The following is a 25,063-nucleotide window of genomic DNA, read 5'->3' on the forward strand; positions in this document are numbered from 1 at the left end:
GACATCTGGTTTTTACATGGAACCCTTAAGGATCTGTCATGGGGGTACTGGGAACCTTTGGGAACCCCCATGGATGAATTGTTGTACTTAAGAATATCAGGCCCTATTTAGGTGACTAGTCAGGCTGTTTCTCCATTGTAACCTAGCTCCTTTATTTCTATGATATTCCAAGGAACTGACAGTAAGTTTTACTTTGCAACTCTGAAACAATGATTATATCACTCAAGGGAGGACCACTGTTGGGAACATCTTAGAAGAATGGACTTAAGAAATGGTAGTGGTCAGAGTGAAGGGACATAACCTAGGGAGTTCTCTATCTAGATCCGTCACAATGATTTCCAACCAGGAGCAATTTTGTTCCCCCTATTCCCACCAAAAGACTCTTGATAGTGTCTGGAGACCTTTTTTTGTCGTCACAACTGGTGGGGAGGAGTGCCACTGGCTTCTAGTTGATAGGGGCCCGGGATGCTACTAAACATCCTGCAATATAAAGGACAGCCTCTCTCAAGATGAAATTATCTGGCCTCAAATGTCAATAATATCAAGATTGAGAAACCCTGATCTAGACATATATCTGAGAAAGAGGAAGTGTTGCGTTAAAGAAAGAAGGTCCCAATACTGGATTCTAGCCCAACTCTGATACTAAGTCACTGTGTGACTTTTCTAAGTCATTGAACTTCTCTGGACCTCAGGGTTCTCACCGATTGCCTGGGGAGACTGGAGGTCCTTCTAGATCCTCGATTCTCTCCCAGTTCTGAAATGTTATGAATCTGTGACTGCCCCCAGGTTCTTCTCATTATCTCTAAGAAATCTGCTTTCAGTCTAGCTTATAGATTGTTTTGAGGAGAGATCATGTTAGGCACTTCCCTTACTGATGGCTTGACCCTCAAAATTATTTTGAAAAGTTTTCCGAATATGTGCATCATGCAGAAGGACATTAAATGCAAGGGAGATAAGTTCTTTCTTTGGAGAAAGTATTGTTTTATATTGTTTCTTCTGAAATTCAGTAGCCTGAACTCAACCTCACTACCCAGGAGAAAATGAGGAAAAAAGACTAGAAGCCACAACTAAAATCTGAGAATCAAGGTTTAAAGAGTGAAGGATTCTTCAGTCCATGTTTCCATGCAAAACAGGGAATTTAACATTTGTTCTATTTACTGCCATTCAGAGTTGCTGTTAAGATTAAACAAGATTTTACTCAAATAGTTTCAATAAACATTTATTGATTGAGAGCTAGGTCCCAGGCATGGGTTGTATATTGAAAAGAATTTTGGATAGTGTAGAATATTGAATAAATATAAGAATCATTACTAACAGCTTATAAAATAATGTGCAAGGTGTGAGGAAATGCCAACTGATGGGCAAATTAGTTAGAGTGCAATTTATAAAGTCCTCTCTTGTCTTCCTGGGTCACTTCACACTGGGATGTATGATCATTAAATATGACCCTCAAAGGCACTATGTCTAGAGGAGGGGATATTACTCAATTTGAAGACAAGATTTTAAACAAGGGCCAAACTGTTTTATCTGCTTGGATTTGGGTCTCTAATTACACCCACTGATCTTCAAGTAATGAATCTAACAATGACCTCATAAATTGTTCAGTGGCAATGAGTTTCCTTTCTGTCCTTTTTCATCATAAAATGAGGCTGGTGCCTTTTCCAATTAGTTATGGCAATTCTATGTCTATCACAGAGATGAGACAAAGGAGGAGAATCAGGGCTGTGCTCTTAGGGGGACTTGGATTAGAGTCTCTGGTGTGCTGATCTGTGTGTCCCTAAACCTGCCCTTCTCCCTCTCTGATCCTTGTTGGAGAAAGTATGATGCTGCATGAGATGATTTCTCAAGTCTTTTCTAACTCCCCAATTCCAGGATTCTAAGTAAATTTCATTTGTGACATTGAAAACAAGACATTATGAAAATGGTCAAACCCTGCATTTCTCCCAATGGAAGATTATTTTCTATATTGTTCCAAAATAAGGTGATATAGTTAAGCCACATCTAGTTTCTGGTCATAATAAATAGTAAAACAGGTTTAAATCATAGCTTGGGAAATTTGGGGTAGAGAAGAAAGGCTGCCTTAATGGTAATTGTAAGGAGGATAAGCCATTGCATACCTTCCCAAAGATGTGGTGTGGGTTTTGCTAGTTGAAGTTATTAAAGGGAAGCTAGAAGATTTTTTTAATTATGTATCAATATTTGGCTAAGTGCATGTTATGGACTGCATGTCTGTATCCCCTTAAAATTCATATGAGGAAATCCTAACCCTCAGTGTGTGGTATTAGGAGGTGGGGCCTTTGGGAGGTGATTAGGTCATGAGGGTGGAGCTCTCCTGAATGGGATTAGTGCCCTATCAGAAGATGCCTGAGAGTTTGCTTGCTCTCTGCTTTCCATCATGTGAGGTCACAGCAAGAAGATACCCATCTGCAAACCAGGAAGTGGGTTCTTACAAACATCGAGTCTTCAGGCAGCTTGTGAAGAAATAAATCTCTGTTAAGTCACCCAGTCTGTGGTGGTATTTTTGTTATAACAGCCTGAACTGATTAGCAAGGTGCATTTCTTTCTAAATGGAAGGAAGAAGATTGACCACAGAATAGAATGTGGAAACTTTTCAGTGATGCAGCCCAGCCCAAGGACCACTAAATCAGCTCATAATATCAGATGAGCTACATTTGAGAACCAGACCTTGCTGGATCCCTACTTGCTTTTATTTTCTCCAAGAACTTGACGCTGTGACTTTAGTATCTATTCCCAACTTCCATCTTCTCCAGAGTTGTCCCTCCTGGAATCCAGATCTTACATTTCCACTATTTATGAAACCTAGTTCTTTTCATGTCTCGAATCCCTGGAATAACTAGGCCAGCCCTGGTTGCCTGGAACCCAACCACCACTCTTAACATTAGGTCACAGAGGAAAGCAAAGAGCCCATGTACAGCTTGGAGCCATCCTGGAGTAAAGGAAGCTCTGTACCACAAGTTTGTCTCTTATTATAAACTCTTTCTTTATAAAAGTTTTCAACTTAGTCTTTTGAAGATTTCTTCACCCCTTTCCGCATTTGAATTCCTGTTCAATTTCATAATGGAAGTCAATGGAAAAATGGATTCATCTGCAGATCACTTCCTGGGAACACCCCTATTCTGAAAATCAGGATCAAAGCAATTCTAAAGTTGGACATTTGTAGTAAGTAAAAATACCTAAAATTGTTACACTAGGTTATACTCCTGATTTATTGAAAGGCAAGCAGGAAAGTGAACTGCCCAACACTATGGCATGTTTCTTCACGGAAAATATGCATTAGGTTAAATAGGGTAAATGGAGAGAAAGAACAAAAATGCAGGTAGAAGCTACCTTTTAATTCTTTTGCCTACCCTGTTGTTTTTTCTCTTCCCTTCCCTCTCCCCCTCCCCTCCCTTCTACCCCCTTCACTCTTCCTTCCCTTCTCTTCCCATCTATTCTCAAGTTTATTCTGATTTTATTTTGAGAAACTAATTGGAGTTGGGAGCAGGGAAACAGGTAGATCAATTAAGAGCCCATCAAAGACATCCAGGTGAGGGATGATGGCAGCTTGGCTGGGGAGGTAGCCATGAAGTTAAAGTGATGAGGGTGGATTTGAGCAATCTTAAGATTACATGGAGGGCACTTGATAATGGATTGGATATGGGAGGGCGAGGTAGGAGGGGAAAGATGTGTTGAAGTCCAGCTGCTGTTACCCACCCCGGAGGCCACCCTGACTGCCATGCGCACGGGACCTGGGAGGAGTCTAGGGCTCCCCCACCCACACGAACAGCTCTAGGTAATACAATCTGAGGGGCCCTCTGTAGCCCAGGGCTTCCATGGGAGCCCTTCCTTGGCAGAGAAGCGTCTGGTTCTCCCTCTTTTGAGAGTGGCTGCCTCATTTCAAGACATCAGACAACTAGTTCTCAAAGACACCTCTGGTGAGAGGAAGAGAACAAGGGAAAAGGGGAAGAAAGACAGGAGGTGATAATTCAATTGATTATGGATCACACACGCACACACAATTGTCCCAGAGAAAAACCTGATTAAAACCTTATAGTGGGCTTCCCTGGTGGTGCAGTGGTTGAGAGTCTACCTGCCGATGCAGGGGACACGGGTTCGTGCCCTGGTCCGGGAAGATCCCATATGCCGCGGAGCGGCTGGGTCCGTGGGCCATGGCCACTGAGCCTGCCTGTCCGGAGCCTGTGCTCCGCAACGGGAGAGGCCACAACAGTGAGAGGCCCGCGTACTGCAAAAACAAAACTAAACTAAACAAAACAAAAAAACCTTATAGTGACTTCTCATAGGGTTTTCCTATAGCCCATAAGACCATGAATTGAAAACTTAAAATTTGTTAGCTCTTCCAATAATTCCCTATAAGAGCATTTTGATTCAATGCATATGAATATAACACCTCTTATGTGTCAGACATTGGAATTACCTAGATGAACACGACACAACACATCTGCCCTGTAGGATTATAATCCGATAGTGTGAACAGATGTGTAAATGACTATTTGACACTGTAGTCTAATACTTGCACAAAAAGACTTATAAGGTAATGAGGTAGCTGAGTGGTAACAGTGATGAAGTCTGCCAATGGTGTAGCAGGGGGGAAATCAAGGAAGGCTTTATAGAGGAGGTGACATCTGAGTGGGTGTCAGAGGTTGAATGGAAATTTTTATGTCAATCAAGGCTTCTGAAAGGTATACTCTTTCTTTTTTTTAGTATTCAATTTTTTTCCCTTTTGACCCTGAAATTTATTTAGGGGTTTTCCTCAATAAAATAAAAAATTAACAAGTGTGCAAACGGTTGTCCAAAGGTGTTCTTTGCAGTGTAGTTTATAATGAGAAACTAGAAACCACCACCTAAAATGCTCATGAATGGGGCAGAGAATTCTATAAACCATAGTATGTACGTAAATCAAATACCTAAGCTAAAATGACATAGATCTATATTTACTGCAATAGAAAAATCCCTGATAACTTTTTGACTGAAAAACAAGCAAAGAAATAACAACAAAAACCCAGCTAACAGAAGCATATGAGTGATATGAGACCATTTATATAATGTTCTGGGCATTTCTTTGATGTTTTATGGTATTAAGAGAGAGGCCAACTCTTTCTGAGCAGGTTTTTAGACTTTCCAAGGGGTCCTGAATTCCTAAAGACAGAGGGTGGGTGTCCGGGGCATATACAGAAAATTTAAGATAAAAGGATAAAAAGCTATTTTTGCAAATAGCTTGCAAAAATGGATATAATCGGAAAGCAATTAAATGGTTTTGGTTGTTCTCCAGGCCTGGAGCTGCCCCCGATTTCAGCTTGAGAAAACACAGCCTTGGCTGACTTGGCTCTTAATCCCAGATGAAGTCCGTCAAAGTGGAAAATTTCACTGTGATTTATTTTTTTCCAGATGTAAATATATAGCAATAATGCAGTTATAAAACTGGCATTGTATTAAACCATAAATTATATTTGACACATAATAATGTTGAATTACTATGGAAGTCCATCAATGTGCAGTGGCATTGCCAACACACGGGCTGTTGCTGCTTGCACCAGCGCTGTTGCTTGCTCTGCAATGAATAAAGTTCTGGGGATTTTTGCTGTCAGGGTAAAAATGGAATAAACTCCAACTGAGATGAGATGTGTCAGAGTCAGGCTGGGGCTGACGGCCCCAGAACATAGGGATTCATTCCTTTGCTTATTTATTCATTCAGTCCATCTTTACTGAAGACTGGACTGTGCAACGCTAGGCTCTGAGGGTGGAGAAGATAGACCCGATTGGCCTCTGCCCTCCAGCAGAGAATACAGGGATTCAAAAATGAATTGCACGACTCATTACTTAATTACAGTAAATTTGTGTAGTCATTCCTTGGAGATTTGGTCCCCTCAGTGGCACTGGCACTGCCAATGGTAAAGTAAGGCTAGGGACCAGTCTAGATGGAGAGGGGGAAATTAACCAGAGTGGATGGAACTAGAGTTCAAGAACAGGAATGTTGTCTACACAGCTGCAGTTCAGGTCAAAGAATCTGAATTAGCCCACAGATTGAAGGGGTCAGGATGAGGCTAGTTAAGAGATGCTTCCAGACCAAGAACCTTAAACAAATTCATAATAGCTAGGCAGCCCATGAGTCCACACCTGCTTTTTTGGTTGGTTTGTTTTAATTGCTGATTCCCCATTGTCAATGCCAATGCCTTGCTTAGGGAGCATTCGATAAGCAGTTATTGAAAGAATGAATGAACTAAAAATGCAATATCATGGAGTGTTGAGTATTGTTATTATAATATTATAATGACGGTCACAATGGGGGCTTAGTCTGCATGGCAGGAATATCTGGACAAATCATCCAGGGGTCTGTTTATGTTAAGTCTCTCACTAAGTTCCCTGGGAAAGGGGTGCAGGGAACTCTGGAGCTAACATCCAGCTTTCCTAGAGGGCTAATTAATAACAGTCTTAGAGAGAGAACCAGAGACCACAGAACTCCCAGGGATGAGCATTTCACTGTGAGGCAGGTGAATTGTGACACCAGTCTGGCATTGTTTGTGGTCAGTGGAGAGGCAGGGGGACATTTTTAAGAGTTTTAGCTTTCTGGGGAAAGCACTTCCTGTCTCTTCTGAGAAAGAAAACTATGACATAGAAGGACCCAGTGGGGCGCCCTTTGGAGGAGAATATAAATAGAAATAATTTGAGAGGAAACTCTTCTCTGTGACCATTTCTTCAGAAGCCGAGCATTGAAACAGCAACTAAGGACCGTGAAGCAGGATTGCAGGGGCACCGGATGGGTCTGGAGGCCAGTGGTGGGAACAGAGATGGCACACACAGAGGGACTGTATATCAGGTGCTGGGGAAACAGAAGTGGATAAGGCACGAATGGCCCCTGCTCTCCAGCTGATCATGGTCCCACGTTGTCGGGCTGCTCTCAGTGTTGTGAAAGGAGGGGGTCTCTAGTTCAATATGGTGGTGGGCACCTGGGGAGGGATATTAAGGGAAACTTCCAAAAGGATGTGAGGACTGGGAATTAAGGGATAAGCAAATGTCAGCTGAAGAGGAGGGTAAGGACACTTCAGGCAGGGAGATTACATTTATGAAAAAGGGGGAGTGGGTGAGAATCAGTATGGCTTGTGGGAGGAATTCTAAACAGTTGATGTTGCTGAGAATAAAATGATAGAGAGAGAGGAGGAGGTGAGGCTGGGAAGAGAACAAGGCTGGTTTTATTCAGTCTGCATGTCCTTCGGGGCGTGAACTGGTCTAGGAACCGGAGATATCGCGGAGTTTAGAATCCAAAGGGAGTTGACTGCCATGCTTAGGAGTTTGGGTTTTCTCGTAGGGCAATGGGGAGCCACTGATGGTTTAAGCAGGAGAGCAGTGACATCATATTTGAATTTTAGAATCATTCCTCTGGCTGCAGTATGGAAATGGGGTAGGTGGGGGAGAGATGAAGTTGGGAGGCATAGTCACTAGAAAACAGCAAGAGAGATGATGAGGATTTGAAGGAAGGTCTTCCCACACCTCTGGTTTCCCAAGGTGGGTGTGGGTTTGAGAAACAGGGCTGCTAGGTGGCTGTGGGCAGAAGGGTGAAGTCCCACCCTTCGGTTCTGGTTCTGTAGGAGCGACAATTAGGTGCCGAGGAAAAGGGAAAACATTTATCTGCCCCATCTCCTTGGCAGTGCTTTTGTGCTGCGAAAATTATGTAGTCAATAAGAGGGAGATGTGATTTATTTCATCTGGTACTCCCCGAACCTGGGGTGGTCAGGGCAGCAATGCAGACTGCAAGCTGGCTAGAGGAGATGAGAAAAGCAACCCCAATCTGGGAGGCAGGTTATTCCTAATTGAACTGTTGAGGGAATTTTGATAAACGACCCCGCCAAAGCAGTGAAATGAACAAATCATGCTTGAGGCTGAAAGACTGTTTCCAGAGGGACAGTAACAGGGCTCAAATCCCATTGATGCTGGTGTTTTGGAAGGGGGCTGGAGCATGAGCAGGAAACTCAGTCTTTCTCCCATCTGTAGGTGGGTTGGAGGAGCAATAACCATGGTTAGCATGGTCACCATTCATTTCTTAAAAAGCAGAAGAAAGTTGTATTCTGTGAGCAAGGAGAAAGGACCAAGCTGCTACCTAAGGCTGAATGTTAAAGACATCCTTTTCAGACACAGCGATGGGTGAATGGATTCTAATAGAGAAGACAGCAGCCTGCATGGCTGCTCAAATCAAATGCCAGGGGGGAAGTGAGGGGCAAGGCATTCTGTTCTGTGCACTGGTCTCTTTTTCTTCTAAGGGTTAGCACCCGTAGGATTGTTGTCTGTTCATATATCCTGCCCAGCCTCCTGGGCTCTAGGTTGGTGCAGCCCATCCCACGGAGTCAGAGCGTTTGCAAGAAAAAATCCATCAAATCCAAATTGGCACAGGACCTTTCAGGGCACTAGGGGACCAATTCCAACTTCACGCACTCAGCATCTGTCTTTTTGTGGAGAAGAACAGAATGAGCTCTCTGGGAAAAGGAAACGGATCTTAATGGTCAGCATTACCATCCCCATTTGACAAATGAGGAAACTGAGGCTGTGATTTTGTGATTTATAATAAGAAATGTGTATTTGGTCTTCTTCCCGTTTCTGGCACAGAGCTCCTAAAACCCTTGGAATTTCCTAGTGATGGAGAACATTAAAGGTGACTCTTGTTATGTTAATAAGGTGACTTTGGGGCCTCACTCGAGGATGGGAGCTGGTTGCCAGGGGAACCAACCATGTGATTAGAGGGTTGGAACTTTCAGTCCCACACTCCCTGACCTCTGGGCTGGAGGTTGAATCAGTTGCCAACGGCCAGTGTTTTAATCAATCATGCCTAGGTAAAAAAGCCTCCGTAAAATCCAAAAGGATGGGGTTTGGAGAGCTTCTGGATTGGAAAACACGGAGACTTGGGTAGAGAGGGCATGGAAGCTTGGCACCTTTTCCCCACACCTTGCTCTATACGTCCCTTCCATCTGGCTGCTCCTGAATTATATCCTTTTGTAATAAACTGGTAGTCTAGTCGGTAAAATGTTTCTCTGAGTGCTGTGCGTCACTCAAGCAAATTAATCAAACCCAAGGAGGGGGTCATTGGAACCTCGGATGTAGAGCCAGGTGGTCAGAAGCACAGGACTTGTGATTGGCATCTGAAGGTGGTGGGGGGCAGTCTTATAGGACTGAGCCCTTAACCTGTGAGATGTGATTCTGTCTCCATGTAGACAGCTTCAGAGCAGAGTTGAATTGTAGGATACCCAGCTGATGTCAGAGAATTGCTTGGTGGTGTGGAGGAATACCCCAATACCCGCCGCCCCCTCCCCGCAATATACATTGTAGTTGGTTCCAGAATCTTAGTTGGTGATCAGAAGTGAAATCAGAGTCAGAATCTTCAAGGCTAAGAGAGGTTAGTTAACTTACCCCATGTACATTTGAGGCATTGACAAAGCCAGGGTAACTTTAGGCACCTTAGTATTAACACTGGGTTTAGGAGGGCAAAGGGGGCCTTTAGTATGCCTCTTACCATCCACCCTAGAGAGCTAACTGCTTCTTTCATGAATAGGAACAACACCTTCAACCAGCGCTTTTTGGCAACCCATCACCCCAGGGCAAAGCAAACTCTAAAAAGGAGATTTTTTGACTTAAAACAAATTAGTGAGGTCTATTTTTACTCAGAAAATTTCCTTGATGACTCTTCTTTGGAGCATAAAGGACCTGAGAGTGGGATGACCTGCCCTCCTGCCAAGGGAAGAATTTCTCTTTGTGCCAAGACAAGAGGAGGGGGAGGAGAGAGTGGGGATGGTGAGATGGGTTTGCTTATTACCAGCAGCACAAGTGGTGGTACACAGACCTCCCTTGGGCATCCCCACGTCTTCCTTAACTGCCACCAATAGCTAGCATGGAATGCTGGGAGTGTGTCACCAGAGGAGGGGCTGTGATTTGTGCAGGATGGATGCAGAACAGAACAGGTGGTGGGTCTGTGCAGAAGCAGAGAGAAACACGAGGAAGTGGTCTCTAGAACTCTCAGAAATCAAGGGGAGCACTTTGGGTTATCATAGCTCATGGTACTGGGGACCCGTCCACATTGAAACAAATCCCTGGGAAGGGGAGCAGGGAGACACCAGCCCCAGTTTGGATTATGTCCATCATTAAATTCATGATTAGTTTGAAGCATGGTAGGCAGGTGAATTACATACAGTAAGGGATCTGACCCAGACTAGGGGTGGAGATCAGAAAAGGCTTTAGCTGCAATGCAATGAGGAGTAAGAGCTGAAGCAGGGCAGGGCTGGAGAGAGGTGATCAGAGCAGAGAGGGCACATGCAGATCCCTGTGGGGTAGGGGGAGGAAGAGAAAGGTCCATTCTAAGAACTCTGAGCATAAACACAGAAATGTATAGCTTGCTTTTCTGCCTACATGCACCTCCTCCCGCTCTACAAATCAGGTTAGATGGAAGGACAGAAACCTCTGTGTTCAAGCTGGGGGAGACCCTCTGCCATCAATACCTCTTCTGTGCTTAGGGAGAACAGGCAGGTAATTTAGTAATTGCATTGGCTAAAGCCATAGGACGTGTGTGTGTGTGTGTGTGTGTGTGTGTGTGTGTGTGTATGTGTGTGTGTGACAACAAATCTATGAATATATATTCCTGACTTGTACTTTCAGATTTCTCTGCAGCATTGGAAAGGGGACAAATATAGCAGATGAACAGTATTTGTACTGTCATATTTAAGAACTAGTGAATACTTTGGTTCATAAGTTTCTAGTTTTTATTTTGTGCTTGGGTAGGCATTTTCATTTCTCAGATGGGCAATGGGATAAAATCATAATTTGTTGGTTACATCCGTACAACAGCTCACAAAGCATTATCTTGTAAGATGCTCTTGACCTCCCCGTGATGTAGGAATTCATTAATACAGGCATTCATTCACTAACTCATTCAACGAATATTCTTTGAGCTCCTACTACCTGCCAGGCATGTTTTTCAGTTCTGGGATTGGGGTGCATATAACAGAAAAGGTTCAGGTCTTTGTGGAGCTAGAAATCTAGGGGGGAGGGAAGGTAGATGATTAAAACATAAGCAAATGAGTAAATGAAATGGATGGTGTCAGATGATAGCCAGTGAGTGGAGGAGTGGGTGATTCGGGGTGGGAGGGAGTGAAGCCAGGGAGGTGACATTTGAACTGATATTTGAAAGGCGAAGAGGATTAGTTGGTGATGGGAAGCTAGGAAGAGTTGGATTGTTCCAGCAAGAGTGTTCCAGACAGAGACAACATCAATGGGAAATCTCAGAGAGGTTGAATGGCTCTCCCAAGGTCACACAGATAAGGGATGGGTTTGCTCAAGATTCTACACTGAGTCTTTAAGTCAAGGGTTATTCTCCTATGTTATCTTCTCAACGATCTCTGGCCTAATCTTCATATTGCAGGATTATAGGGTGCTATAATATTTATTCCATCTTTCATTATTTAAACTTCAGTGTTTGTCATTTTAGGTGGTGAGGCTGATAGTTAGAACATATAACGTTTCTTTACTGGTACAAGTTATGGAAACTCATGGAGACGGGGATGTAGAGAAGGAGATCACAGCTTTCTTCCAGAGGGGCTGATGGCTTCCCAAGATCCTCAGTCTTCCCTGCAGGGGAAAATCCCCTTTGCCCATTCTTTCTGTCTCCTCCCACCTAACTTTTCTGGAAGGTCTGGATACCTGTGTGTTCCAAGTATCTAATGCAATAAACCTCCAGAATGTTCCTGAGCTTGCTGGGAGAACAGGTGATGCAAAGGCAAATTTCCTACAGCAATTTAAATCATTGGTTAGCAAACTTTCTGTAAAGGGGCAGATATAAAATATTTTCAGCTTTGCAGGTCCTGTAGTTTCTGTTCTAAAGACTCAACACTCTCATATGGACATGGAAAAGCAGCCATGGTCAATTTGCAGATGAATGGGGGTGGCTGTGTTCCAATAAAACTTTATTTACAAAACAGGTGGTGTGCTGGCTTTGGACTGTGGGCTATAGTTTGCTGACCTTTGCCCTAAATAATATAACAACTCCATGGGACAGGGAGGGATGAGGAAACTGAATAGTGAAGAGTCTAAAACATGAGCTAATGATCTGATAAACTGTGATAAACCACAATGTTTGAATTAGGAATTAGGAGACTAGCTTCCACTGCTTAGCTATTAACTTACTATGTGACCTTAAATAGGTCTTTTAACCCCTCTGGGTCCAGTTATCTCCACTGGCAACTTGGGCATTGGATTAGCTAAATTTTAAAGTCCCTCTCTGGCTGCCATATCCTTTAGCCCATTTCAAACTGAGGGCAGTGGGCCTAAGAGAGGCATTGGGGTAACTGAAACATTTCCTAGAATTTACCTGCCATCACGCATTGTGATTTCAATGTTGGTTTATCTCCAGCAAAATATGCCACATGGGTATCTGTATGCAGATGCTGCTGTGATTAGCAAAATGCAAAGTCATTTAAACATTTGCAGAATTCATTGTAGCTTTCTGCGATGATGCATTTCTCAATCAACAGACACTGAAAATGCAGCTCCTACTACATGAGGGTCTGCTCAATTTTTTTTTTTTTTTTTTTTTTTTGCGATATGCGGGCCTCTCACTGCTGTGGCCTCTCCCGTTGCGGAGCACAGGCTCCGGACGCGCAGGCTCAGCGCCCATGGCTCACGGGCCCAGCTGCTCTGCGGCATGTGGGATCTTCCCGGACCGGGGCACGAACCCGTGTCCCCTGCATCGGCAGGCGGACTCTCAACCACTGTGCCACCAGGGAAGCCCAGTCTGCTCAATTTTTAATGCTCTACTCAAAGTCAGGAATGCCAGGTCACTGCACTTGAAGTCAGGCAAACCTCGACTGGATATCCAGCTCTGCCCTGCATGGGCTCTGTGGTCTGGGGTCAAGGCTCTGTGGTCCACCCCTTTTAAGCCTCTATTTTTTTATCAGTGAAATGGGGATAAATGTTAAGTAGTTCCTAATTTTATTTTTGGAATTAAATGAGAGAATATAGACAAGGCAATTAACATCGTGCCTGACATATAGGAAACACATATTAATGTTAGCTATTATTTGTGATATGATGATTATTATTAATATTAATAGTTATATATTACTATAGTACAGCAATAGGAGTAGGAAGTATCAAGAGCTATTCAAGGTAATAAGAGTAGCAGGATGTCATAGGTGAATGTTCTGGGTAATTGGTGACTTAATTGAGATACCACTAATCTACTGTAGTTTTTCTAAAGACCCATTTTCTCTTAAACACCTGAACTCAGACCCCTAGGGTCGTGAGATTTCTTTGAAAGTCTTCACCCATCATTCTGAAAACTGTGATTTGGAAAAGGACAGTTGGATATCATTCCTCTTGTGCAGCACTGCTTTAACAGAAGAAAAGCATAATTGCAGCGAGTTTCAAACAAAAATTAATATATTACTTTATAGTCTAACACGGAGATCAGTGGGAGACCCCAAAGGCTGCCTGTTGACTTCCTGAGCATATAAAGAAAATAAATCATGGAGGACGCTGATAAATGAGCCACAGAGGGCATCCAGCCCGTCTGAGTGAAGCAAGCAGTTCTGTGTGTGGTGAGGGGAGTGGCTCGGAGCCTCTCACTTAAAGACTGGAACAGTGGATCCTAGTCTTGGAAAATTTCCTCCATGAGATTTTTTTTTTCCTCCATGAGTTTTTGTTTCTGTCAAGCTTGAAGGCCCTAAGATTTTGTTATACATTTTAAATCAATAAAATGCCTAATTGAATGGGGGCTGGAGTGGGCACGTGCATTTATATATTAGAACTCTGGAGTGCCCGGTATTTATTGTGTGTCTGTGTGTTAAGCACTTCATTTTACATCATTTTATATAATCCTTGCAACAAGCCTTCAAGCTGTATCCGTACCCCACTATTCAGGTGAGGAATTGATCAGGACGCATTGAGCCATATGACGTAAACGTCAGAGTCCAGATTTGACTGACCCCAAAGCTGGCAACCTTCCAAGCATTTTTGAGGTTCTTAACATTGATGTGATGACCATTTGTGCCAAATCCCCTGGATTTCTAGTAAAAATGAAGATTATCGCACCCCACCTTACATCTACTGATTAAGAATCTCTACCAGGAATATGCATCTTCCCCAGGAGATTCTTGTACACACAAACATTTGAAAATTACTGCACTACAATTTCTTATCTTTTAAGATATCATCCACATAACCCTGTGCTTAGGCATATGGGAACTGACAAAGTTCCTTAGGTTCTCGGTTACTGTTAATCTTCCTCCAGCCAAGGAAATGGGAAACAGGGCAGTTTTTCTTTTTCTGTACTCTGGAGGATTATTAATCATATGATGTCAATGGCTTTATTACACAGTAGGGTCAAGAATATTCTAAATATTTATAGTACATGGTGCTGTAGGATATCTCCTATAAATCACTGAAAATATTACACCTTGGAAATAACTACACAAGAGTAGAGAGTTCTTTAGGATTATCATGAAGCAAAATTGCTAAATCAATTGGATATTAAATTTGGGGGTTTATAAGGTTAGATGATTTACTTAAAATGCTACAGTTGTAATTCAAGGAGTCAGGGATGTCCTGACTCCCACTAGGAGTCAGAGGTGTCCTTTTTATATATAATTTGATGATCAGATAAAGTTTTTCCTTTGATAAGTTAAATTGAGAAGCATGAATTGGGATAATAGAATAATGAATTGCAATAATAGAATTGCAAATGGTTAGGGCTTGATGGGGCCAATGAATCAAATATGAGAGTTGATGGAAATCTGTGAACAACAAATGATTAGTGAGCAGAGCACAATTTTATGAGTCTTAAGTAAAACTCTGAACTCTGTTGCCTAAGCAGACAAAAGAGTGGGACCCCAACTAAAAGTGGCTTCAAAAGTTATTCAAGAACTCTCCTCTTAGTCTGCCTCCCTTTCCATCTTTCTCATTCTGGGTCGTCCTATCTGTATGCCTTAGTTTACTCTCTCCTCTCCATCTCTTAGTATTTGTTATGGGCTGAACTGTGTCCCCTCTGAATTAATATGTTGAAGTTCCCAGCCCCAGTACCTCAGAATGTGACTGTGTTTGAAGATAGAGCCCTATAGATGTAATTAAGTTAGCAAGAGGTCCTTAGGGTGGGTCTTATCCAAGATGATGGGTGTCCTTATAAGTAGAGAAAATCTGGACATCAATAGGTACAGAGGGAAGACAACGTGAAGACATTGGGAGAAGATGGACATTTACAAGCCAAGGAGAGAGGAAGAAACCAACCCTGCCGACACCTTAATCTTGGACTCCCAGCCTCCAGGACAGTGAGGAAATACATTTCTGTTGTTTAAGCTGCCCAGCCTGTGGTACTTTATTATGGCAGCTGGAGCAAAACAACATTTCTCTGTACTGTCATTCTTTCTGGGTCTCTGTGACTTTTGGTTTCTCTCTGTGTCTCTCTGGGTATCACTGTATAGTATTCTCTGACTCTGTCTGTATTTCTGTTTCTCTTTCTGTGTTTCTCTCTCTATCACGTGCTCTCTTTCTATGTCTATTTCTCCCCCTCTCTCTTTGTCTCCTTTGTTTATCTTATCATTCTCTTTCTTCCTTGGATAAAACATGATAACTCATGTGAAATGTTTAGAACATTGCCTGTCATATAGAAATTACTCAAAAAAGCTGATTCCTCTCTGTTCTTTCTCTCTTTTTTTTCTTTCCTTCCTCACTATTTCCCTTCCATTCCTTTTCACTCACTCCCTAACTGGACATAAAATAAAACTGGAATTTATTTTTCAGGATTTATTGTCTTTACTGAATAAAGTTTTACAGCCCCCAATTCTAATTTTAAAGCAACTCACTTGGCTGTTTTACATTTCTCAAAGGGGGAGAGAAAGGGAGACTAAATTGAATTGCCTTTTGTAAGTGACCTCGGTTTGATTTTGTTTCTTCTTTTGTTCCTTCTGAGGCCTGCCTAACCTTCATTCATTCTAAACAAAGAATAAAATAAAGCCAAGCTTCATTTCAAGAAGAGGTTTGAAAATATTACTTCTGAGCATCAAGTTCTGGATTTTTTTTCCTTCTTCACTTCTTTTTTCTGATGCAGGGAGCCCATAACTTAGTCAGCCGAGCAGAGAGCTGACATTCACTTCCAAACAATTTAGGTGGGTGGAAAGGAAGAGTGGGACTTGAAAAATTAACAGTCATCGATTTACTTCTTTGGTACCTGTTTTGACTATTGAATTAAGAAAGTTCTGGCAGCTACAACTGGGCCTGCCAGATGCTGAAGAGCACATTTCAGGGAGGATGGAAAGGGATGTCAGAAGATGTGAGACTCATTCATTTAAAAAATAAACTGTCCGGATCAAGTTCTGTTTAGGCTGTCAGAACTGATCGCAAGCGTAATGAAACATCAAGAACATAGGGGCGAGGAGACATTGATAAAGCCCAAATACATCGTGAAATATAAAAATTTGCTGATTTTTAAGTCAGCACCCCCAAGTGTCAGCTTATCAGCTTGTGGAAACCACTGACATGTTGAAAGTAGTCCATTTTTCCGGCAGTTTCGTGCAGATTCGTCCACTGCTTTGCTGGAGGCTGTAAAAAATGCTCTCAGAGGACTGTTCTGTCAGCCTCGGGATGAAGGGAAGGCCACAGCACCCGAGAGATCTTTGGGAGAGAGATGGGGATGGGAGAAAATGCAGGTTCCCTGTCAGGGGTGGAATCACTCAGCATCGTTCTAGAAGAGGCAGGCAATTGCTTCCGTGAATCCTGAGTATCCATTACACACACACACACAGAAACGTACACTCCTGCATCACACGCACACACGGACACACATATGTGAAACGTTCATGTCCACATACACAACTATACGTGGACGTACACACATTCCTCCACTACAGACGGCAAACAAAATCACACGTTTGTACACAACCACGTTCAAGGGCAATGCCATACACCGCGTGGATCAAACACCTTTCCCGACCCCTGGTCCAGCCTGCTGGTGAGATGAAAACCTGAAATGCCTAACCAGAGCCGACAGACACATTTTCCTCTGGAATGCTGGGGAGTTATTCCATTAAAAAATTTTTCTGCTAGCACAGACTTCCATTCATTTCTTGGACCTACCTTTCAGCACAAATAAGGGCCTAATTCCATCTGTCAGTCATGTCCTGCGTTGGTGGATTCACATGCCTAGCATAAGTATTTTGTGGACCAGGAGGCCCGTCCAGGGAACTTGGCGAGGACCTTGCAAGGCTGAACTGGATGAAATTCCCCAGTATCATCTATACTTCATCCTGACCATGCTGGAGCTGTGTGTCCATGCAGGCTATTTGGTGGTTTATCTGAGATTATGCAAGACTCCAGAATAAGTACAACACATCTTCCTAAAGCATGAGTAATTATATGTATGTAGAATCAAACAATTTAAAGCATCATCTTATCGCCTGTCAAACAGTTTAATCAACTGTTTATATTAGGGAGCAGAATGTAAAATTTACATGCATTTTTAAGGGGAAGGTTGACAGGGCATGGTATATTTTCTAATGGAGGGGGTTTTTGACTATCATTTAAATTTCATGCTATGAGTTTTCCTACTTCTTCTAGAAAGAATTTTTGCCATTTCTATTTTTCAGATTTGTTTATATCTGTTTACTCATAGTATTTTTTAAAAGGCTATTGTTTTAGAGTAGTTTTAGGTTTACAACAAAATGGAGAGGAAAGTACAGAGCTTTTCCATATACACCCTGCCCTCATACAAGCAATAAAATGCATATATGTTTACTCTTCAATAATTTCTGGTCAATATATACATACAACTATGAAACCACCACCCCAGTCAAGATATAGAACGTTTCCATCACTCAGTAAATTTCTCTTATGCCTCTTTGTAGTCTTTCCACCTCTTTTTGCCCCAAATCACTGATCTGATTTCAATCAGCATAGTTTACTTTGCCTGTTCTGGAATTTATATAATAAAACTATAGTATGTGTATTTTTCAATCAAGATAATGTTTTTGACTGAAACATTTTCATATATTTTGTTATATATATATGTGTGTGTGTGTGTATATATATATATATATATACATATATATACAGTTTAATTTCAAATATATATATCCCACGATATGTTTATCCATTCACTGATGGATGGGCATTTGGGGTTATGTTCAATTTTTGACTATTATGAATAAAGCTGCTATGAAAAACCCCAGTACAAGTCATTTTTGAAGATGTATGTGTTCATTTTTCTTGGATAAATACCCAGGACTATAATTGTTGAGTCCTATTTATGTTTAGCTTTGTAAAAAATTGCCAAGCAGTTTCACAAAGTGGTCATAAGATATTGCATCCTAACCAGTAATGTATGAGAATTCTATGACGAATCCTCATCCTTGCCAACACTTAGTATGGTCAGCCTTTCCAGTATAGTGAATATGCAATGATCTCTCATTGAGGTACTAATTTGCATTTCCTTGATGATCAAAGTGTTGAACTTTCCATGTACTTCATACACTTTGCTTTGTGAAGTGTCTGTTCAAGTCTTGCCCATTAAAAAAAAGTATTGTCTTTTTGTTATGAAGTTATAGGAGTTCTTTATATATTATGGATGCAAGCCCTCTTTCATGTAGCTATTGCAAATATTTTCTCAAAGTTGTTGGCTTGCTGCTTTTATATTTTTAAAAGTGTTCTTTGATGAGAAGTTTGTAATGCTGATGAAGCCCAACTGAGATTTTTTCCTCTTATGATTAGTGCTTTTTATGTTTTCTCTAAGAAGACTTTATCCTTAGGTTCTAAAGGTATTCTCCATTGTTTTCTTCTAGAAGTTGCAAAATTTTAACTTATATGCTTGGATTTATGATTCATTTCAAATTAATTTTTATGTATGAAGTAAGATAGGAGTTGAGGTTCAGTTTCTGATGTTATTAATTAATAGAATGAAAAAATGTTTTCCAGGCTTCCCTGGTGGCGCAGTGGTTGAGAGTCCGCCTGCCAATGCAGGGGACACAGGTTCGTGCCCCAGTCCGGGAAGATCCCACATGCCATGGAGCGGCTAGGCCCGTGAGCCATGGCTGCTGAGCCTGCGCGTCCGGAGCCTGTGCTCTGCAACAGGAGAGGCCACAACAGTGAGAGGCCTGCGTACTGCAGGAAAAAAAAATATATATATATATATATATTTTTTTTCCAAATTTTTATTGGCAGTCTGTGAAATATAACTTCTTGAATATTGACCTTGAAATCTGTGGGGTTATTATTTCTTTTACTTATTATTTCTTTTTGTTTTTGGTAGATTCCTTAGGATTATCTTGTAAATAATAATATCATTGGTGAATAAAACCAATTTTATTCTGTCCTTAACAATCTTTATGCTTTTTATTTCTTCCATGTAATATTGCATTGGAGAGGATCTCTCACATACTGAAATAGGAGGAAGGGTTTCAGTATTTCACCACTGAGAATGATGTTAATACTCATGATTGTGTGTGTGTGTATGTGGTTGTTATTTGTTTTTTGTAGATGCCTTTTATCAGACAGAAGAAATTCTCCTCTAGTCCCAGTTTGCTGAGAATTTTTATCATAAAGTGGATGATGAATTTTGTTAAATGCTTTCCTACATTTGTTGGGAGGTTCATATACATTTTCTCCATAATTTTGCTAATATGATAAGTTACACTAATTGTTTTTCACATGTTAGATCAACCTTGAATTCCCGTTATAAACCTTACCTGATCAAGTTATGTTACACTTTTTAAATTATTGTTGGATTTGCATTGCTCATATTTCATCAGGAATTTCGACTTTTATGTTTATGAGGAATACAGGTGTGTTACTTTTTTCTGTTTTGGTAATGTCTTTATGAAATTTTGGTATTAAAATTATGTTGACCTCATAAAAGAAGGCAAGGCCTGTTCCATCCTCCTCTACATTCTGAGAAGAGCTTTGGTAGTACTGGTATTATTTCTTCCTTAAATATTCACTATAATTCACTAGTGAAGTCATCTGGGCCTAGTTTTATTTGTGGGAAGGTTGCTTAAGTTACAAATTCAACTTCTTAAGAGATAAAGTATTATTCAAGTTTTAAAATTTCTTCAGTCAGTTTTGGTTATTTGGAGCTTCATCTAAAATGCCGAACTTACAGACAGAAAAATATTTATAATATTGCCTGATTGTGCTTTTAATATCCACAGGATTGTACTCATGTCTTCTCTTTCATTCCTGATCCTGATCATTTGTGTTTTCTCTCTTTATTCCAGATCAGTCTTGCTAGGAGAGTATCAATTTGTATTAATCTTTTCAAAATATCGGTTGGGGGCTCTGTTAATTTTCTTCATTTTTAAATGTTTTCTATTTTATGCATAATGTATATTTTTCCTCCCCCCTCATTTCTTTTGCTTCTTTTGCATTTAATTTCCTTTTCTTTTTCTAGCTTCTCTATGTGAAGGATAGATCATTGATTTCCTGCCTTTCTTCTAACATGCTGAAAGAAACTCTGCTGTGGCTTGACCTGACATTGACTCAAGGTGTGATCACAATTTTTGCCCTCAGGCCTCATTCTCTGCCAAGGTAGGTAAGAGTCAGTCTCTGTCCTTCTGGCCCTGTCTTGGCAGCCTTAACCTACTTTGCCTCCTGGCCAGGGAGTGGGTGTCAGAGAGGCTCCAGATGGCCCCATTGTAAGCATTTGTTTTCAGTTACCGTATTTAGTCTTTAATATATATATATATATATATATATATATATATATATATATATATGTATATGTATATATATATATATATATTTTATTTACTTTTGGCTGCATTGGGTCTTCATTGCTGCGCATGATCTTTCTCTAGTTGCTGCAAGTGGGGGCTACTCTTTGTTGTGGTGGGCGGGTTTCTCATTGCAGTGGCTTCTCTTGTTGCCAAGCATGGGCTCTAGGTGGGAGGGCTTCAGTAGTTGTGGCACGCGGGCTCAGCAGTTGTGGCTCACGGGCTCTAGAGTGCAGGTTCAGTAGTTGAGGCACATGGGCTTAGTTGCCCTGCAGCATGTGGGATCTTCCTGGACCAGGGATCGAACCTGTGTCCCCTGCATTGACAGGCGGATCCTTAACCACTGTGCCATCAGGGAAGTCCCCATATTTAGTCTTTACAAATCCACACGACAAGCATACTAGCCTCATTTTTTAAGGTTTTAAAAAATAATGGTGATATTGACTTATGTGCCTGATTTATGACATTGCTGAGATTCAGATGCAGTCCTTGCTTGACTCTAAAGTCCAGTGTAAGTTACACATGCCTCTCTTCTCATGTTAAAGTGATCACTCATTGAGACTCTACTAGATTTTACACTGTGTTAGGTGAAGTGTAGAGCTTGCATCATTTAGTTCACACAGTGGTCTATGACGTAGGTACTGTTTATACCCATTTAAAATTAAGACGATGGAGTCAGAGACTTGAGATGCCTTGCCCACAGCAAATGTAATAAACCTCGGATTCAATATTAGGTATTCTTTTTAACATTCCAAATCCCATTCTCTTGACCTAAGATTTTATGTTCTACACACCAAGCAGAGATTTTTGATGTTAAGGCCTTGTGAATTCATTAAGTGACCCATCCCCTTTACAGACAGGCAGAAAGAGATGGAATTTCACATCTCACAGGGTGGAGAGTTTGTACGTTACATGCATTCAAGTTGCTTAATTTAAACTTGACCCCCTACGTCTGGGGTGGGTGTCTTACAAAGTTCATTTCTCTTTTAAAATAGAATATGTTCAACCTCAGAGGGCTTACATAACACACTCAATTTCACCAGCTAGTAAGTGGCAGAGCTGGGATTTGAACCTAGGTTGATCTGACTTCAATACAAAAAAAAGAAAGAAAGCTAAACGTTCAAAGAATACCAAGGAACTCGTGCAGGAGAGGGTATAACTTTGAGACTCGGTGATCAGTTTCCAATATTCTAGAAGCACTGAACATACATTCTCAGCACTGAATGGAAATAGGAGGAACGAGGGGGATGGTGGACCATCTGAATGTATTCCTAAAGGAATCTGTTCCATCATTCCGTCAGAACAGAGCAGATCTGGAAGAAAAGTGAAGCCATCTAGTTCAGCCTCTTCTTTTTACAGATGAGGAAGCTGCGGCTTCAAGGAGGGTCTTCTCTTCCCCTGTGGGTATTTGATGTGGCGGCTAATAGTAATCACGATGATCCCTTAAACTTAAATGGACTCTCTTAGGGGTGTATATCCTGTTTCATTTCCATTCCTGCAAGAACCAGGGGAAGTGAGTAGGGCGGACTTGTTTGTTCCTAGTTTACGCTGGGGAGGGACTGATTGAGCCCCTGACCTTGAGAGGTAACTAGCTCCAGTCCTGATCGAATATCAGTGTCTGCACTTGAACTCAGTGCTTCTTAATTCACCTCCCAAAGACTTTAGAACAGAACACGACTGGTTGAGTGGAGCCCAGAGAAGGAGAAGATCTCATTAAGAATGTTCTCCAAAAAGGAAACACTCTTACTCTGTTGGTGGGAATGTAAATTGGTACAGCCACTATGGAAAACAGTATGGATGTGCCTCAAAAAAGTTGCTATATGAACAAGCAATCCCACTCCTGGGCATATACCCAGACAAAACTATAATTTGAAAAGATACATGCCCCCCTGTGTTCATAGCAGCACTATTTCCAATAGCCAAGACATAGAAACAACCTAAATGTCCATCGACAGATAAATGGATAAAGAAGATGTGGTATAGACACACAATGGAATATTACTCAGCCATCAAAAAGAATGAAATAATGCCACTTGCAACAACATGGTTGGACCTAGAGATTATCATACTAAGTGAAGTAAGTTAGACAGAGAAAGACAAATACTGTATGATATCACTGATATGTGGAATCTAAAATATGACACACATGAACTTACCTATGAAACAGAAACAAGTCACAGACATAGAGAACAGACTTGTGGTTTCCAAGGGAGGGGTGTGGGGGAGGGCTGGATTGTGAGTTAGGGAATAGCAGATGCAAACTATTATACATAGAATCATGAACAACAAGGTCCTATTGTATAGCACAGGGAACTATATTCAATATCCTATAATAAACCATAGTGGAAAAGAATATGAAAAAGAATGTGTATATATATATATATATATAAAACTGAATCAGTTTTCTGTACAGCACAAATTAACACAACATTGTAAATCAACTATACTTTAATACAATTAAAAAAAAAGAATGTTCTCTGAAAACTTGGTCAGGAGCAAATTAGGCGAGTTCCACACAACCCACCCTGTTGGAGGCTTGTTTTCCACTTGAGAAAAAGCAGGCGAGACTGCAGAACATTTTCACAGCTGTTTATGTCTTCCAGTAACTTTTTCTAACCTTTTCCCCATCTGCTCTTGCAGTAGGAAAAATCATTTTCTCCATGTGATGGGTCTTCAATATCCCCTTTCCTACCTCCTAGAGACTGTACTCCAAGATACTATACTAAATTACAGTGATTCGTTATCCCTATTAAACAATATCCTCAAATTACCAGCAAACCAAACAATTGTGAACAGTACATTCAAACAGTAAAACACGGGCACATATTGGGTAAATGTTATTTTCCTGAACAAGAAAAGCTTTTGGCAAAGTGTTTAACTTGAATACAACAAAAGGCAATTTAATTTAGTAATACAGCTGGATGAAAAATGGGGACCTCGGGTTTAATAAGAAGGGGAGAAAGACACGCATATATCATCCAAAAGGATAATTATGGGAAACTATTTTGTATGATCCAGCTAAATCAAAGCTTCTAATGCTTTCCTGCTCCTGTCAAAATAGGGAGATTTAAGGCCTTAAAAATGGGAATTTTGCAGACTTCACTGCCAAGAAAAAATGATTTGTCTCTTGATAAATTACTATTGGGCTTTATACTTGGGAAAAAATACACTTACATTGAAATAAATGCCAAGGAATGGCTAGAGAATTTATATTATTCGCTCATATCTGTCACTGGATTGGTGGGGAGACGGCAGTCCCATTTAAAACGTCTCCCGGCTTGCGGACAGTATGCCACAGAGGCAAGATGGAAACCTCTGGTTATGGGGGCAGGCGCAGACCCCCAGGAGGCTGCTCAGATCTGATAGTGCGCTGCTTCACTTATTTTTCTCCTCAGAACACAGGCATCCTATCCCCTCTGGATTTCATACTTTAAGAAGAACCCCCAAATATGGATACGTGTCTTTTAAAGATTCTGAACATTTCTGTGGGTTCCTGTACCTGTCCTAAACAAATCTGCCTTCCAATGCTGAAGGAGAACAGGAAAAGGAAAGAAAAACTTTGGCAACCACATGCCACTGGGTTGTCAATCACAAGGGTCTGGTGAGGACCGTGAAAGCCTGTCTCTTCGTCACCTCCGTCAGCCTTGATAACAGGATTAGAGGGCACATCACCATTGACATAGGGACCCCAGACTCCAGCTTCACTTCTTTTATAACCTGTGTAAAACTTTGGCAAAACAGGTAACAACTCCGGGTCTCAGTTTCCCCGTCTGTAAAATGGTGGGTTTGGACAAACAACTTTTTCCTTACAAGCATTTCTGCAAAATACTTCATTCGTGATGCATTTTTATACAAAATGGCGCTCTATAGCGCAGATTAAAGAGGAACTGCTCCAGCCAAAGCAGAGTGCTTCTTCATTTCTTAACTTTCCCCACCTCCTGGGGATCCCTAAGTTGATCTATAGAACTCTAGGGCTTCAGAGAATACACTTTGAGAATCACTAATCTGGGTACTTTCTAGGGATCCATCCTGTATGAATACACCATGGTTCTGGGGCTGATCTGCTCCTGAAACAATTAACTTAGGTTGTGGAATGCTCATATATAGCTCTGCCTGGCATTCTTTTCCTCCACAGTTGTAGTGTGTGTGTGTGTGTGTGTGGGGGGGGTCTTCTTGACAAACGCCAGGTTCCCAAGGTTTCATTGCCATGGCTCACTGCAAGGTAATTTCCCCACTCCCAGGCTGAGGCAAAAACATACAGTACACTCTTGGAGGGGAGCTATGTCAAAAATCCAAATGAGAATTATCATCCAAATATT

The sequence above is a fragment of the Mesoplodon bidens genome, assembly GCF_964165515.1.
Source record: "Mesoplodon bidens genome assembly, chromosome: 15".
NCBI lineage: Eukaryota > Metazoa > Chordata > Mammalia > Artiodactyla > Ziphiidae > Mesoplodon > Mesoplodon bidens.